Source organism: Coffea arabica, chromosome 11e, assembly GCF_036785885.1.
Source record: "Coffea arabica cultivar ET-39 chromosome 11e, Coffea Arabica ET-39 HiFi, whole genome shotgun sequence".
In the NCBI taxonomy this organism is placed as follows: domain Eukaryota; kingdom Viridiplantae; phylum Streptophyta; class Magnoliopsida; order Gentianales; family Rubiaceae; genus Coffea; species Coffea arabica.
Window position 1 is genome coordinate 32,316,150 of NC_092331.1, and position 16,300 is coordinate 32,332,449.

Sequence of the window (16,300 nt, forward strand, 5' to 3'; positions counted from 1 at the left end):
GTAGTAATTTAGCTCCGTCGGAACGACTGCTTTATATTTTGCTTCTTGTCGAAGCATGAAGGCGGGTCTGAAGGCGCGAGACAAATCAGGAACGGTATTGCTCGATCAAAGCCCGGATCGTCGCTCAAATTTGTCGGCGCAAATGTATCACCGCAAGCGTGAAGGATTGATTTCATGATAATTTAGAGTTGCGGGATGAGGGACAAAAATAAGGTGCAAATCAATAACAAAAAAAAAATAAAGTAAATAAATAAAAGGATAAGAGTAAAATGCTTGAATTGACGCTTAAAATGAATTTCGGTCTAGAAAAGCCACACTGCTTCGCAGGACTGGGTAGTTTAAAGGAATAAAGCGAAAGAAAAATGGCGCGTGCGATCATACCGGCATTAATGCACCGGATCCCATCAGAACTCCGAAGTTAAGCGTGCTTAGGCGAGAGTAGTACTAGGATGGGTGACCCCCTGGGAAGTCCTCGTGTTGCACCCCTCTCATTTTTGTTTCGAAATCCAAATTTCCTATTCGTTCTTTATCCTGTAGTAATTTAGCTCCGTCGGAACGACTGCTTTATATTTTGCTTCTTGTCGAAGCATGAAGGCGGGTCTGAAGGCGCGAGACAAATCAGGAACGGTATTGCTCGATCAAAGCCCGGATCGTCGCTCAAATTTGTCGGCGCAAATGTATCACCGCAAGCGTGAAGGATTGATTTCATGATAATTTTGAGTTGCGGGATGAGGGAAAAAAATAAGGTGCAAATCAATAACAAAAAAAATATAAAGTAAATAAATAATAGGATAAGAGGAAAATGCTTGAATCGAAGCTTAAAATGAATTTCGGTCTAGAAAAGCCACACTGTTTCGCAGCACGGGGTGGTTTAAAAGAATAAAGCGAAAGGAACATGGCGGGTGCGATCATACCAGCACTAATGCACCGGATCCCATCAGAACTCCGAAGTTAAGCGTGCTTGGGCGAGAGTGGTACTAGGATGGGTGACCCCCTGGGAAGTCCTCGTGTTGCACCCCTCTCTTTTTTGTTTCGAAATCCAAATTTCCTATTCGTTCTTTATCCTGTAGTAATTTAGCTCCGTCGGAACGATTGCTTTATATTTTGCTTCTTGTCGAAGCATGAAGGCGGGTCTGAAGGCGCGAGACAAATCAGGAACGGTACGGCTCGATCAAAGCCCGGATCGTCGCTCAAATTTGTCGGCGCAAATGTATCACCGCAAGCGTGAAGGATTGATTTCATGATAATTTAGAGTTGCGGGATGAGGGAAAAAAATAAGGTGCAAATCAATAACAAAAAAAATATAAAGTAAATAAATAAAAGGATAAGAGGAAAATGCTTGAATTGAAGCTTAAAATGAATTTCGGTCTAGAAAAGCCACACTGTTTCGCAGCACGGGGTGGTTTAAAAGAATAAAGCGAAAGGAACATGGCGGGTGCGATCATACCAGCACTATTGCACCGGATCCCATCAGAACTCCAAAGTTAAGCGTGCTTGGGCGAGAGTAGTACTAGGATGGGTGACCCCCTGGGAAGTCCTCGTGTTGCACCCCTCTCTTTTTTGTTTCGAAATCCAAATTTCCTATTCGTTCTTTATCCTGTAGTAATTTAGCTCCGTCGGAACGATTGCTTTATATTTTGCTTCTTGTCGAAGCATGAATGCGGGTCTGAAGGCGCGAGACAAATCAGGAACGGTACGGCTCGATCAAAGCTCGGATCGTCGCTCAAATTTGTCGGCGCAAATGTATCACCGCAAGCGTGAAGGATTGATTTCATGATAATTTAGAGTTGCGGGATGAGGGAAAAAAACAGGGTGCAAATCAATAACAAAGAGAAAAATAAAGTAAATAAATAAAAGGATAAGAGGAAAATGCTTGAATTGACGCTTAAAATGAATTTCGGTCTAGAAAAGCCACACTGCTTCGCAGGACGGGGTAGTTTAAAAGAATAAAGCGAAAGGAACATGGCTGGTGCGACCATACCAGCACTAATGCACCGGATCCCATCAGAACTCCGAAGTTAAGCGTGCTTGGGCGAGAGTAGTACTAGGATGGGTGACCCCCTGGGAAGTCCTTGTGTTGCACCCCTCTCATTTTTGTTTCGAAATCCAAATTTCCCATTCGTTCTTTATCCTGTAGTAATTTAGCTCCGTCGGAACGACTGCTTTATATTTTGCTTCTTGTCGAAGCATGAAGGCGGGTCTGAAGGCGCGAGACAAATCAGGAACGGTATTGCTCGATCAAAGCCCGGATCGTCGCTCAAATTTGTCGGCGCAAATGTATCACCGCAAGCGTGAAAGATTGATTTCATGATAATTTTGAGTTGCGGGATGAGGGAAAAAAATAAGGTGCAAATCAATAACAAAAAAAATATAAAGTAAATAAATAAAAGGATAAGAGGAAAATGCTTGAATCGAAGCTTAAAATGAATTTCGGTCTAGAAAAGCCACACTGTTTCGCAGCACGGGGTGGTTTAAAAGAATAAAGCGAAAGGAACATGGCGGGTGCGATCATACCAGCACTAATGCACCGGATCCCATCAGAACTCCGAAGTTAAGCGTGCTTGGGCGAGAGTGGTACTAGGATGGGTGACCCCCTGGGAAGTCCTCGTGTTGCACCCCTCTCTTTTTTGTTTCGAAATCCAAATTTCCTATTCGTTCTTTATCCTGTAGTAATTTAGCTCCGTCGGAACGATTGCTTTATATTTTGCTTCTTGTCGAAGCATGAAGGCGGGTCTGAAGGCGCGAGACAAATCAGGAACGGTACGGCTCGATCAAAGCCCGGATCGTCGCTCAAATTTGTCGGCGCAAATGTATCACCGCAACTAGGGGTGGCAATTTTCGACACGACCTGAAAACACGATACGAGCCTAACACGAAATTAATGGGTTTGGGTTGAGGTTTCGGGAATTCGGGTCAGAATCCGGTTGGACCCGATGAACCCGAAAAGAAAACCGGTCGATTTCGGGTCAACCCGTGGTGACCTGATATGACCCGATATGACCCGTTTACGAGTTAAAAATAATTTAATAAACATAAAAATAATTTTATCTAACTAAACTAAGTTATTCTTTTTTTCAAAGGCATTAATTACTTAATCCTAAACGAATTTATTTAATTTGTGTGAAGTTGAAATTATTATACTTGGACAAATAATATATTATATTATTTTTCACTTTTATATTGTTTTAATTTATTTTATATTTTGCTTGGGATAAAACACTTTTACGGTGTTTAATTTATTTTAGATTTGATTTGGAATCATTTATTTAAATTTTTATTACTTGATTATGTAATTAGTTTTGTGAGAAATTGATTTTATTAGAAATTACAGTGATAAATTAATAAATTAAAATTAAGTTTCGGGTCATTTCGGGTCGACCCGCCGCCCCGTAAACCTGAAATCTTCGGGTTCGGGTCAGCATACCTGACCCGTCACGGGTTGGCGGGTCGGGGTTCGGGTCAACAGATTTTCTGGCGGGTCTGTTGACCCGAACCCGACCCGCCAACCTGATTTGGACCCGAATTGCCACCCCTGACTGCAAGCGTGAAGGATTGATTTCATGATAATTTAGAGTTGCGGGATGAGGGAAAAAAATAGGGTGCAAATCAATAACAAAAAGAAAAATAAAGTAAATAAATAAAAGGATAAGAGGAAAATGCTTGAATTGACGCTTAAAATGAATTTCGGTCTAGAAAAGCCACACTGCTTCGCAGGACGGGGTAGTTTAAAAGAATAAAGCGAAAGGAACATGGCGGGTGCGACCATACCAGCACTAATGCACCGGATCCCATCAGAACTCCGAAGTTAAGCGTGCTTGGGCGAGAGTGGTACTAGGATGGGTGACCCCCTGGGAAGTCCTCGTGTTGCACCCCTCTCTTTTTTGTTTCGAAATCCAAATTTCCTATTCGTTCTTTATCCTGTAGTAATTTAGCTCCGTCGGAACGATTGCTTTATATTTTGCTTCTTGTCGAAGCATGAAGGCGGGTCTGAAGGCGCGAGACAAATCAGGAACGGTACGGCTCGATCAAAGCCCGGATCGTCGCTCAAATTTGTCGGCGCAAATGTATCACCGCAACTAGGGGTGGCAATTTTCGACACGACCTGAAAACACGATACGAGCCTAACACGAAATTAATGGGTTTGGGTTGAGGTTTCGGGAATTCGGGTCAGAATCCGGTTGGACCCGATGAACCCGAAAAGAAAACCGGTCGATTTCGGGTCAACCCGTGGTGACCTGATATGACCCGATATGACCCGTTTACGAGTTAAAAATAATTTAATAAACATAAAAATAATTTTATCTAACTAAACTAAGTTATTCTTTTTTTCAAAGGCATTAATTACTTAATCCTAAACGAATTTATTTAATTTGTGTGAAGTTGAAATTATTATACTTGGACAAATAATATATTATATTATTTTTCACTTTTATATTGTTTTAATTTATTTTATATTTTGCTTGGGATAAAACACTTTTACGGTGTTTAATTTATTTTAGATTTGATTTGGAATCATTTATTTAAATTTTTATTACTTGATTATGTAATTAGTTTTGTGAGAAATTGATTTTATTAGAAATTACAGTGATAAATTAATAAATTAAAATTAAGTTTCGGGTCATTTCGGGTCGACCCGCCGCCCCGTAAACCTGAAATCTTCGGGTTCGGGTCAGCATACCTGACCCGTCACGGGTTGGCGGGTCGGGGTTCGGGTCAACAGATTTTCTGGCGGGTCTGTTGACCCGAACCCGACCCGCCAACCTGATTTGGACCCGAATTGCCACCCCTGACTGCAAGCGTGAAGGATTGATTTCATGATAATTTAGAGTTGCGGGATGAGGGAAAAAAACAGGGTACAAATCAATAACAAAGAGAAAAATAAAGTAAATAAATAAAAGGATAAGAGGAAAATGCTTGAATTGACGCTTAAAATGAATTTCGGTCAAGAAAAGCCACACTGCTTCGCAGGACGGGGTAGTTTAAAAGAATAAAGCGAAAGGAACATGGCTGGTGCGACCATACCAGCACTAATGCACCGGATCCCATCAGAACTCCGAAGTTAAGCGTGCTTGGGCGAGAGTAGTACTAGGATGGGTGACCCCCTGGGAAGTCCTCGTGTTGCACCCCTCTCTTTTTTGTTTCGAAATCCAAATTTCCTATTCGTTCTTTATCCTGTAGTAATTTAGCTCCGTCGGAACGATTGCTTTATATTTTGCTTCTTGTCGAAGCATGAAGGCGGGTCTGAAGGCGCGAGACAAATCAGGAACGGTACGGCTCGATCAAAGCCCGGATCGTCGCTCAAATTTGTCGGCGCAAATGTATCACCGCAACTAGGGGTGGCAATTTTCGACACGACCTGAAAACACGACACGAGCCTAACACGAAATTAATGGGTTTGGGTTGAGGTTTCGGGAATTCGGGTCAGAATCGGGTTGGACCCGATGAACCCGAAAAGATAACCGGTCGATTTCGGGTCAACCCGTGGTGACCTGATATGACCCGATATGACCCGTTTACGAGTTAAAAATAATTTAATAAACATAAAAATAATTTTATCTAACTAAACTAAGTTATTCTTTTTTTCAAAGGCATTAATTACTTAATCCTAAACGAATTTATTTAATTTGTGTGAAGTTGAAATTATTATACTTGGACAAATAATATATTATATTATTTTTCACTTTTATATTGTTTTAATTTATTTTATATTTTGCTTGGGATAAAACACTTTTACGGTGTTTAATTTATTTTAGATTTGATTTGGAATCATTTATTTAAATTTTTATTACTTGATTATGTAATTAGTTTTGTGAGAAATTGATTTTATTAGAAATTACAGTGATAAATTAATAAATTAAAATTAAGTTTCGGGTCATTTCGGGTCGACCCGCAGCCCCGTAAACCTGAAATCTTCGGGTTCGGGTCAGCATACCTGACCCGTCACGGGTTGGCGGGTCGGGGTTCGGGTCAACAGACCCGCCAGAAAATCTGTTGACCCGAACCCGACCCGCCAACCTGATTTGGACCCGAATTGCCACCCCTGACTGCAAGCGTGAAGGATTGATTTCATGATAATTTAGAGTTGCGGGATGAGGGAAAAAAACAGGGTGCAAATCAATAACAAAAAGAAAAATAAAGTAAATAAATAAAAGGATAAGAGGAAAATGCTTGAATTGACGCTTAAAATGAATTTCGGTCTAGAAAAGCCACACTGCTTCGCAGGACGGGGTAGTTTAAAAGAATAAAGCGAAAGGAACATGGCGGGTGCGACCATACCAGCACTAATGCACCGGATCCCATCAGAACTCCGAAGTTAAGCGTGCTTGGGCGAGAGTGGTACTAGGATGGGTGACCCCCTGGGAAGTCCTCGTGTTGCACCCCTCTCTTTTTTGTTTCGAAATCCAAATTTCCTATTCGTTCTTTATCCTGTAGTAATTTAGCTCCGTCGGAACGATTGCTTTATATTTTGCTTCTTGTCGAAGCATGAAGGCGGGTCTGAAGGCGCGAGACAAATCAGGAACGGTACGGCTCGATCAAAGCCCGGATCGTCGCTCAAATTTGTCGGCGCAAATGTATCACCGCAACTAGGGGTGGCAATTTTCGACACGACCTGAAAACACGATACGAGCCTAACACGAAATTAATGGGTTTGGGTTGAGGTTTCGGGAATTCGGGTCAGAATCCGGTTGGACCCGATGAACCCGAAAAGAAAACCGGTCGATTTCGGGTCAACCCGTGGTGACCTGATATGACCCGATATGACCCGTTTACGAGTTAAAAATAATTTAATAAACATAAAAATAATTTTATCTAACTAAACTAAGTTATTCTTTTTTTCAAAGGCATTAATTACTTAATCCTAAACGAATTTATTTAATTTGTGTGAAGTTGAAATTATTATACTTGGACAAATAATATATTATATTATTTTTCACTTTTATATTGTTTTAATTTATTTTATATTTTGCTTGGGATAAAACACTTTTACGGTGTTTAATTTATTTTAGATTTGATTTGGAATCATTTATTTAAATTTTTATTACTTGATTATGTAATTAGTTTTGTGAGAAATTGATTTTATTAGAAATTACAGTGATAAATTAATAAATTAAAATTAAGTTTCGGGTCATTTCGGGTCGACCCGCCGCCCCGTAAACCTGAAATCTTCGGGTTCGGGTCAGCATACCTGACCCGTCACGGGTTGGCGGGTCGGGGTTCGGGTCAACAGATTTTCTGGCGGGTCTGTTGACCCGAACCCGACCCGCCAACCTGATTTGGACCCGAATTGCCACCCCTGACTGCAAGCGTGAAGGATTGATTTCATGATAATTTAGAGTTGCGGGATGAGGGAAAAAAATAGGGTGCAAATCAATAACAAAAAGAAAAATAAAGTAAATAAATAAAAGGATAAGAGGAAAATGCTTGAATTGACGCTTAAAATGAATTTCGGTCTAGAAAAGCCACACTGCTTCGCAGGACGGGGTAGTTTAAAAGAATAAAGCGAAAGGAACATGGCGGGTGCGACCATACCAGCACTAATGCACCGGATCCCATCAGAACTCCGAAGTTAAGCGTGCTTGGGCGAGAGTGGTACTAGGATGGGTGACCCCCTGGGAAGTCCTCGTGTTGCACCCCTCTCTTTTTTGTTTCGAAATCCAAATTTCCTATTCGTTCTTTATCCTGTAGTAATTTAGCTCCGTCGGAACGATTGCTTTATATTTTGCTTGTTGTCGAAGCATGAAGGCGGGTCTGAAGGCGCGAGACAAATCAGGAACGGTACGGCTCGATCAAAGCCCGGATCGTCGCTCAAATTTGTCGGCGCAAATGTATCACCGCAACTAGGGGTGGCAATTTTCGACACGACCTGAAAACACGATACGAGCCTAACACGAAATTAATGGGTTTGGGTTGAGGTTTCGGGAATTCGGGTCAGAATCCGGTTGGACCCGATGAACCCGAAAAGAAAACCGGTCGATTTCGGGTCAACCCGTGGTGACCTGATATGACCCGATATGACCCGTTTACGAGTTAAAAATAATTTAATAAACATAAAAATAATTTTATCTAACTAAACTAAGTTATTCTTTTTTTCAAAGGCATTAATTACTTAATCCTAAACGAATTTATTTAATTTGTGTGAAGTTGAAATTATTATACTTGGACAAATAATATATTATATTATTTTTCACTTTTATATTGTTTTAATTTATTTTATATTTTGCTTGGGATAAAACACTTTTACGGTGTTTAATTTATTTTAGATTTGATTTGGAATCATTTATTTAAATTTTTATTACTTGATTATGTAATTAGTTTTGTGAGAAATTGATTTTATTAGAAATTACAGTGATAAATTAATAAATTAAAATTAAGTTTCGGGTCATTTCGGGTCGACCCGCCGCCCCGTAAACCTGAAATCTTCGGGTTCGGGTCAGCATACCTGACCCGTCACGGGTTGGCGGGTCGGGGTTCGGGTCAACAGATTTTCTGGCGGGTCTGTTGACCCGAACCCGACCCGCCAACCTGATTTGGACCCGAATTGCCACCCCTGACTGCAAGCGTGAAGGATTGATTTCATGATAATTTAGAGTTGCGGGATGAGGGAAAAAAACAGGGTACAAATCAATAACAAAGAGAAAAATAAAGTAAATAAATAAAAGGATAAGAGGAAAATGCTTGAATTGACGCTTAAAATGAATTTCGGTCAAGAAAAGCCACACTGCTTCGCAGGACGGGGTAGTTTAAAAGAATAAAGCGAAAGGAACATGGCTGGTGCGACCATACCAGCACTAATGCACCGGATCCCATCAGAACTCCGAAGTTAAGCGTGCTTGGGCGAGAGTAGTACTAGGATGGGTGACCCCCTGGGAAGTCCTCGTGTTGCACCCCTCTCTTTTTTGTTTCGAAATCCAAATTTCCTATTCGTTCTTTATCCTGTAGTAATTTAGCTCCGTCGGAACGATTGCTTTATATTTTGCTTCTTGTCGAAGCATGAAGGCGGGTCTGAAGGCGCGAGACAAATCAGGAACGGTACGGCTCGATCAAAGCCCGGATCGTCGCTCAAATTTGTCGGCGCAAATGTATCACCGCAACTAGGGGTGGCAATTTTCGACACGACCTGAAAACACGACACGAGCCTAACACGAAATTAATGGGTTTGGGTTGAGGTTTCGGGAATTCGGGTCAGAATCGGGTTGGACCCGATGAACCCGAAAAGATAACCGGTCGATTTCGGGTCAACCCGTGGTGACCTGATATGACCCGATATGACCCGTTTACGAGTTAAAAATAATTTAATAAACATAAAAATAATTTTATCTAACTAAACTAAGTTATTCTTTTTTTCAAAGGCATTAATTACTTAATCCTAAACGAATTTATTTAATTTGTGTGAAGTTGAAATTATTATACTTGGACAAATAATATATTATATTATTTTTCACTTTTATATTGTTTTAATTTATTTTATATTTTGCTTGGGATAAAACACTTTTACGGTGTTTAATTTATTTTAGATTTGATTTGGAATCATTTATTTAAATTTTTATTACTTGATTATGTAATTAGTTTTGTGAGAAATTGATTTTATTAGAAATTACAGTGATAAATTAATAAATTAAAATTAAGTTTCGGGTCATTTCGGGTCGACCCGCAGCCCCGTAAACCTGAAATCTTCGGGTTCGGGTCAGCATACCTGACCCGTCACGGGTTGGCGGGTCGGGGTTCGGGTCAACAGACCCGCCAGAAAATCTGTTGACCCGAACCCGACCCGCCAACCTGATTTGGACCCGAATTGCCACCCCTGACTGCAAGCGTGAAGGATTGATTTCATGATAATTTAGAGTTGCGGGATGAGGGAAAAAAACAGGGTGCAAATCAATAACAAAAAGAAAAATAAAGTAAATAAATAAAAGGATAAGAGGAAAATGCTTGAATTGACGCTTAAAATGAATTTCGGTCTAGAAAAGCCACACTGCTTCGCAGGACGGGGTAGTTTAAAAGAATAAAGCGAAAGGAACATGGCGGGTGCGACCATACCAGCACTAATGCACCGGATCCCATCAGAACTCCGAAGTTAAGCGTGCTTGGGCGAGAGTGGTACTAGGATGGGTGACCCCCTGGGAAGTCCTCGTGTTGCACCCCTCTCTTTTTTGTTTCGAAATCCAAATTTCCTATTCGTTCTTTATCCTGTAGTAATTTAGCTCCGTCGGAACGATTGCTTTATATTTTGCTTCTTGTCGAAGCATGAAGGCGGGTCTGAAGGCGCGAGACAAATCAGGAACGGTACGGCTCGATCAAAGCCCGGATCGTCGCTCAAATTTGTCGGCGCAAATGTATCACCGCAACTAGGGGTGGCAATTTTCGACACGACCTGAAAACACGATACGAGCCTAACACGAAATTAATGGGTTTGGGTTGAGGTTTCGGGAATTCGGGTCAGAATCCGGTTGGACCCGATGAACCCGAAAAGAAAACCGGTCGATTTCGGGTCAACCCGTGGTGACCTGATATGACCCGATATGACCCGTTTACGAGTTAAAAATAATTTAATAAACATAAAAATAATTTTATCTAACTAAACTAAGTTATTCTTTTTTTCAAAGGCATTAATTACTTAATCCTAAACGAATTTATTTAATTTGTGTGAAGTTGAAATTATTATACTTGGACAAATAATATATTATATTATTTTTCACTTTTATATTGTTTTAATTTATTTTATATTTTGCTTGGGATAAAACACTTTTACGGTGTTTAATTTATTTTAGATTTGATTTGGAATCATTTATTTAAATTTTTATTACTTGATTATGTAATTAGTTTTGTGAGAAATTGATTTTATTAGAAATTACAGTGATAAATTAATAAATTAAAATTAAGTTTCGGGTCATTTCGGGTCGACCCGCCGCCCCGTAAACCTGAAATCTTCGGGTTCGGGTCAGCATACCTGACCCGTCACGGGTTGGCGGGTCGGGGTTCGGGTCAACAGATTTTCTGGCGGGTCTGTTGACCCGAACCCGACCCGCCAACCTGATTTGGACCCGAATTGCCACCCCTGACTGCAAGCGTGAAGGATTGATTTCATGATAATTTAGAGTTGCGGGATGAGGGAAAAAAACAGGGTGCAAATCAATAACAAAAAAAAATAAAGTAAATAAATAAAAGGATAAGAGGAAAATGCTTGAATTGACGCTTAAAATGAATTTCGGTCTAGAAAAGCCACACTGCTTCGCAGGACGGGGTAGTTTAAAAGAATAAAGCGAAAGGAACATGGCGGGTGCGACCATACCAGCACTAATGCACCGGATCCCATCAGAACTCCGAAGTTAAGCGTGCTTGGGCGAGAGTGGTACTAGGATGGGTGACCCCCTGGGAAGTCCTCGTGTTGCACCCCTCTCTTTTTTGTTTCGAAATCCAAATTTCCTATTCGTTCTTTATCCTGTAGTAATTTAGCTCCGTCGGAACGATTGCTTTATATTTTGCTTCTTGTCGAAGCATGAAGGCGGGTCTGAAGGCGCGAGACAAATCAGGAACGGTACGGCTCGACCAAAGCCCGGATCGTCGCTCAAATTTGTCGGCGCAAATGTATCACCGCAACTAGGGGTGGCAATTTTCGACACGACCTGAAAACACGACACGAGCATAACACGAAATTAATGGGTTTGGGTTGAGGTTTCGGGAATTCGGGTCAGAATAGGGTTGGACCCGATGAACCCGAAAAGAAAACCGGTCGATTTTGGGTCAACCCGTGGTGACCTGATATGACCCGATATGACCCGTTTACGAGTTAAAAATAATTTAATAAACATAAAAATAATTTTATCTAACTAAACTAAGTTATTCTTTTTTTCAAAGGCATTAATTACTTAATCCTAAACGAATTTATTTAATTTGTGTGAAGTTGAAATTATTATACTTGGACAAATAATATATTATATTATTTTTCACTTTTATATTGTTTTAATTTATTTTATATTTTGCTTGGGATAAAACACTTTTACGGTGTTTAATTTATTTTAGATTTGATTTGGAATCATTTATTTAAATTTTTATTACTTGATTATGTAATTAGTTTTGTGAGAAATTGATTTTATTAGAAAATACAGCGATAAATTAATAAATTAAAATTAAGTTTCGGGTCATTTCGGGTCGACCCGCCGCCCCGTAAACCTGAAATCTTCGGGTTCGGGTCAGCATACCTGACCCGTCACGGGTTGGCGGGTCGGGGTTCGGGTCAACAGATTTTCTGGCGGGTCTGTTGACCCGAACCCGACCCACCAACCTGATTTGGACCCGAATTGCCACCCCTGACTGCAAGCGTGAAGGATTGATTTCATGATAATTTAGAGTTGCGGGATGAGGGAAAAAAACAGGGTGCAAATCAATAACAAAAAAAAAATAAAGTAAATAAATAAAAGGATAAGAGGAAAATGCTTGAATTGACGCTTAAAATGAATTTCGGTCTAGAAAAGCCACACTGCTTCGCAGGACGGGGTAGTTTAAAAGAATAAAGCGAAAGGAACATGGCGGGTGCGACCATACCAGCACTAATGCACCGGATCCCATCAGAACTCCGAAGTTAAGCGTGCTTGGGCGAGAGTGGTACTAGGATGGGTGACCCCCTGGGAAGTCCTCGTGTTGCACCCCTCTCTTTTTTGTTTCGAAATCCAAATTTCCTATTCGTTCTTTATCCTGTAGTAATTTAGCTCCGTCGGAACGATTGCTTTATATTTTGCTTCTTGTCGAAGCATGAAGGCGGGTCTGAAGGCGCGAGACAAATCAGGAACGGTACGGCTCGACCAAAGCCCGGATCGTCGCTCAAATTTGTCGGCGCAAATGTATCACCGCAACTAGGGGTGGCAATTTTCGACACGACCTGAAAACACGACACGAGCCTAACACGAAATTAATGGGTTTGGGTTGAGGTTTCGGGAATTCGGGTCAGAATCGGGTTGGACCCGATGAACCCGAAAAGAAAACCGGTCGATTTCGGGTCAACCCGTGGTGACCTGATATGACCCGATATGACCCGTTTACGAGTTAAAAATAATTTAATAAACATAAAAATAATTTTATCTAACTAAACTAAGTTATTCTTTTTTTCAAAGGCATTAATTACTTAATCCTAAACGAATTTATTTAATTTGTGTGAAGTTGAAATTATTATACTTGGACAAATAATATATTATATTATTTTTCACTTTTATATTGTTTTAATTTATTTTATATTTTGCTTGGGATAAAACACTTTTACGGTGTTTAATTTATTTTAGATTTGATTTGGAATCATTTATTTAAATTTTTATTACTTGATTATGTAATTAGTTTTGTGAGAAATTGATTTTATTAGAAATTACAGTGATAAATTAATAAATTAAAATTAAGTTTCGGGTCATTTCGGGTCTACCCGCCGCCCCGTAAACCTGAAATCTTCGGGTTCGGGTCAGCATACCTGACCCGTCACGGGTTGGCGGGTCGGGGTTCGGGTCAACAGATTTTCTGGCGGGTCTGTTGACCCGAACCCGACCCGCCAACCTGATTTGGACCCGAATTGCCACCCCTAACTGCAAGCGTGAAGGATTGATTTCATGATAATTTAGAGTTGCGGGATGAGGGAAAAAAACAGGGTGCAAATCAATAACAAAAAAAAATATAAAGTAAATAAATAAAAGGATAAGAGGAAAATGCTTGAATTGACGCTTAAAATGAATTTCGGTCTAGAAAAGCCACACTGCTTCGCAGGACTGGGTAGTTTAAAGGAATAAAGCGAAAGAAAAATGGCGCGTGCGATCATACCGGCATTAATGCACCGGATCCCATCAGAACTCCGAAGTTAAGCGTGCTTAGGCGAGAGTAGTACTAGGATGGGTGACCCCCTGGGAAGTCCTCGTGTTGCACCCCTCTCATTTTTGTTTCGAAATCCAAATTTCCTATTCGTTCTTTATCCTGTAGTAATTTAGCTCCGTCGGAACGACTGCTTTATATTTTGCTTCTTGTCGAAGCATGAAGGCGGGTCTGAAGGCGCGAGACAAATCAGGAACGGTATTGCTCGATCAAAGCCCGGATCGTCGCTCAAATTTGTCGGCGCAAATGTATCACCGCAAGCGTGAAGGATTGATTTCATGATAATTTAGAGTTGCGGGATGAGGGACAAAAATAAGGTGCAAATCAATAACAAAAAAAAAATAAAGTAAATAAATAAAAGGATAAGAGTAAAATGCTTGAATTGACGCTTAAAATGAATTTCGGTCTAGAAAAGCCACACTGCTTCGCAGGACTGGGTAGTTTAAAGGAATAAAGCGAAAGAAAAATGGCGCGTGCGATCATACCGGCATTAATGCACCGGATCCCATCAGAACTCCGAAGTTAAGCGTGCTTAGGCGAGAGTAGTACTAGGATGGGTGACCCCCTGGGAAGTCCTCGTGTTGCACCCCTCTCATTTTTGTTTCGAAATCCAAATTTCCTATTCGTTCTTTATCCTGTAGTAATTTAGCTCCGTCGGAACGATTGCTTTATATTTTGCTTCTTGTCGAAGCATGAAGGCGGGTCTGAAGGCGCGAGACAAATCAGGAACGGTACGGCTCGATCAAAGCCCGGATCGTCGCTCAAATTTGTCGGCGCAAATGTATCACCGCAACTAGGGGTGGCAATTTTCGACACGACCTGAAAACACGACACGTGCCTAACACGAAATTAATGGGTTTGGGTTGAGGTTTCGGGAATTCGGGTCAGAATCGGGTTGGACCCGATGAACCCGAAAAGATAACCGGTCGATTTCGGGTCAACCCGTGGTGACCTGATATGACCCGATATGACCCGTTTACGAGTTAAAAATAATTTAATAAACATAAAAATAATTTTATCTAACTAAACTAAGTTATTCTTTTTTTCAAAGGCATTAATTACTTAATCCTAAACGAATTTATTTAATTTGTGTGAAGTTGAAATTATTATACTTGGACAAATAATATATTATATTATTTTTCACTTTTATATTGTTTTAATTTATTTTATATTTTGCTTGGGATAAAACACTTTTACGGTGTTTAATTTATTTTAGATTTGATTTGGAATCATTTATTTAAATTTTTATTACTTGATTATGTAATTAGTTTTGTGAGAAATTGATTTTATTAGAAATTACAGTGATAAATTAATAAATTAAAATTAAGTTTCGGGTCATTTCGGGTCGACCCGCAGCCCCGTAAACCTGAAATCTTCGGGTTCGGGTCAGCATACCTGACCCGTCACGGGTTGGCGGGTCGGGGTTCGGGTCAACAGATTTTCTGGCGGGTCTGTTGACCCGAACCCGACCCGCCACCCTGATTTGGACCCGAATTGCCACCCCTGACTGCAAGCGTGAAGGATTGATTTCATGATAATTTAGAGTTGCGGGATGAGGGAAAAAAACAGGGTGCAAATCAATAACAAAAAGAAAAATAAAGTAAATAAATAAAAGGATAAGAGGAAAATGCTTGAATTGACGCTGAAAATGAATTTCGGTCTAGAAAAGCCACACTGCTTCGCAGGACGGGGTAGTTTAAAAGAATAAAGCGAAAGGAACATGGCGGGTGCGACCATACCAGCACTAATGCACCGGATCCCATCAGAACTCCGAAGTTAAGCGTGCTTGGGCGAGAGTGGTACTAGGATGGGTGACCCCCTGGGAAGTCCTCGTGTTGCACCCCTCTCTTTTTTGTTTCGAAATCCAAATTTCCTATTCGTTCTTTATCCTGTAGTAATTTAGCTCCGTCGGAACGATTGCTTTATATTTTGCTTCTTGTCGAAGCATGAAGGCGGGTCTGAAGGCGCGAGACAAATCAGGAACGGTACGGCTCGATCAAAGCCCGGATCGTCGCTCAAATTTGTCGGCGCAAATGTATCACCGCAACTAGGGGTGGCAATTTTCGACACGACCTGAAAACACGATACGAGCCTAACACGAAATTAATGGGTTTGGGTTGAGGTTTCGGGAATTCGGGTCAGAATCCGGTTGGACCCGATGAATCCGAAAAGAAAACCGGTCGATTTCGGGTCAACCCGTGGTGACCTGATATGACCCGATATGACCCGTTTACGAGTTAAAAATAATTTAATAAACATAAAAATAATTTTATCTAACTAAACTAAGTTATTCTTTTTTTCAAAGGCATTAATTACTTAATCCTAAACGAATTTATTTAATTTGTGTGAAGTTGAAATTATTATACTTGGACAAATAATATATTATATTATTTTTCACTTTTATATTGTTTTAATTTATTTTATATTTTGCTTGGGATGAAACACTTTTACGGTG

The 16,300-nt window shown here is 40.4% G+C and overlaps 16 non-coding genes across 16 annotated transcripts; all 16 read left to right on the forward strand.

Annotated features, from left to right (window-relative positions):
• The first annotated feature begins 367 nt into the window (after nucleotides 1-367).
• Nucleotides 368-486, forward strand: LOC140032035 (5S ribosomal RNA). The gene has a single exon (XR_011835961.1). It is a non-coding gene; the product is annotated as a 5S ribosomal RNA (ribosomal RNA).
• Nucleotides 487-900: 414 nt separating this feature from the next.
• LOC140030747 (5S ribosomal RNA) lies at nucleotides 901-1,019 on the forward strand. The gene has a single exon (XR_011834666.1). It is a non-coding gene; the product is annotated as a 5S ribosomal RNA (ribosomal RNA).
• Nucleotides 1,020-1,433: 414 nt separating this feature from the next.
• LOC140031071 (5S ribosomal RNA) lies at nucleotides 1,434-1,552 on the forward strand. The gene has a single exon (XR_011834992.1). It is a non-coding gene; the product is annotated as a 5S ribosomal RNA (ribosomal RNA).
• Nucleotides 1,553-1,967: 415 nt separating this feature from the next.
• On the forward strand, nucleotides 1,968-2,086 carry LOC140030772 (5S ribosomal RNA). The gene has a single exon (XR_011834691.1). It is a non-coding gene; the product is annotated as a 5S ribosomal RNA (ribosomal RNA).
• A 414-nt stretch (nucleotides 2,087-2,500) lies between these two features.
• On the forward strand, nucleotides 2,501-2,619 carry LOC140030748 (5S ribosomal RNA). Its single transcript, XR_011834667.1, has one exon. It is a non-coding gene; the product is annotated as a 5S ribosomal RNA (ribosomal RNA).
• Nucleotides 2,620-3,754: 1,135 nt separating this feature from the next.
• Nucleotides 3,755-3,873, forward strand: LOC140030569 (5S ribosomal RNA). Its single transcript, XR_011834484.1, has one exon. It is a non-coding gene; the product is annotated as a 5S ribosomal RNA (ribosomal RNA).
• Nucleotides 3,874-5,008: 1,135 nt separating this feature from the next.
• Nucleotides 5,009-5,127, forward strand: LOC140030048 (5S ribosomal RNA). The gene has a single exon (XR_011833962.1). It is a non-coding gene; the product is annotated as a 5S ribosomal RNA (ribosomal RNA).
• Nucleotides 5,128-6,262: 1,135 nt separating this feature from the next.
• LOC140030570 (5S ribosomal RNA) lies at nucleotides 6,263-6,381 on the forward strand. Its single transcript, XR_011834485.1, has one exon. It is a non-coding gene; the product is annotated as a 5S ribosomal RNA (ribosomal RNA).
• Nucleotides 6,382-7,516: 1,135 nt separating this feature from the next.
• Nucleotides 7,517-7,635, forward strand: LOC140030572 (5S ribosomal RNA). Its single transcript, XR_011834487.1, has one exon. It is a non-coding gene; the product is annotated as a 5S ribosomal RNA (ribosomal RNA).
• A 1,135-nt stretch (nucleotides 7,636-8,770) lies between these two features.
• On the forward strand, nucleotides 8,771-8,889 carry LOC140030049 (5S ribosomal RNA). The gene has a single exon (XR_011833963.1). It is a non-coding gene; the product is annotated as a 5S ribosomal RNA (ribosomal RNA).
• A 1,135-nt stretch (nucleotides 8,890-10,024) lies between these two features.
• LOC140030573 (5S ribosomal RNA) lies at nucleotides 10,025-10,143 on the forward strand. Its single transcript, XR_011834488.1, has one exon. It is a non-coding gene; the product is annotated as a 5S ribosomal RNA (ribosomal RNA).
• Nucleotides 10,144-11,276: 1,133 nt separating this feature from the next.
• On the forward strand, nucleotides 11,277-11,395 carry LOC140030574 (5S ribosomal RNA). Its single transcript, XR_011834489.1, has one exon. It is a non-coding gene; the product is annotated as a 5S ribosomal RNA (ribosomal RNA).
• A 1,134-nt stretch (nucleotides 11,396-12,529) lies between these two features.
• Nucleotides 12,530-12,648, forward strand: LOC140030575 (5S ribosomal RNA). Its single transcript, XR_011834490.1, has one exon. It is a non-coding gene; the product is annotated as a 5S ribosomal RNA (ribosomal RNA).
• A 1,135-nt stretch (nucleotides 12,649-13,783) lies between these two features.
• On the forward strand, nucleotides 13,784-13,902 carry LOC140032036 (5S ribosomal RNA). The gene has a single exon (XR_011835962.1). It is a non-coding gene; the product is annotated as a 5S ribosomal RNA (ribosomal RNA).
• Nucleotides 13,903-14,316: 414 nt separating this feature from the next.
• On the forward strand, nucleotides 14,317-14,435 carry LOC140032037 (5S ribosomal RNA). The gene has a single exon (XR_011835963.1). It is a non-coding gene; the product is annotated as a 5S ribosomal RNA (ribosomal RNA).
• A 1,135-nt stretch (nucleotides 14,436-15,570) lies between these two features.
• On the forward strand, nucleotides 15,571-15,689 carry LOC140030576 (5S ribosomal RNA). Its single transcript, XR_011834491.1, has one exon. It is a non-coding gene; the product is annotated as a 5S ribosomal RNA (ribosomal RNA).
• Nucleotides 15,690-16,300: the final 611 nt, after the last annotated feature.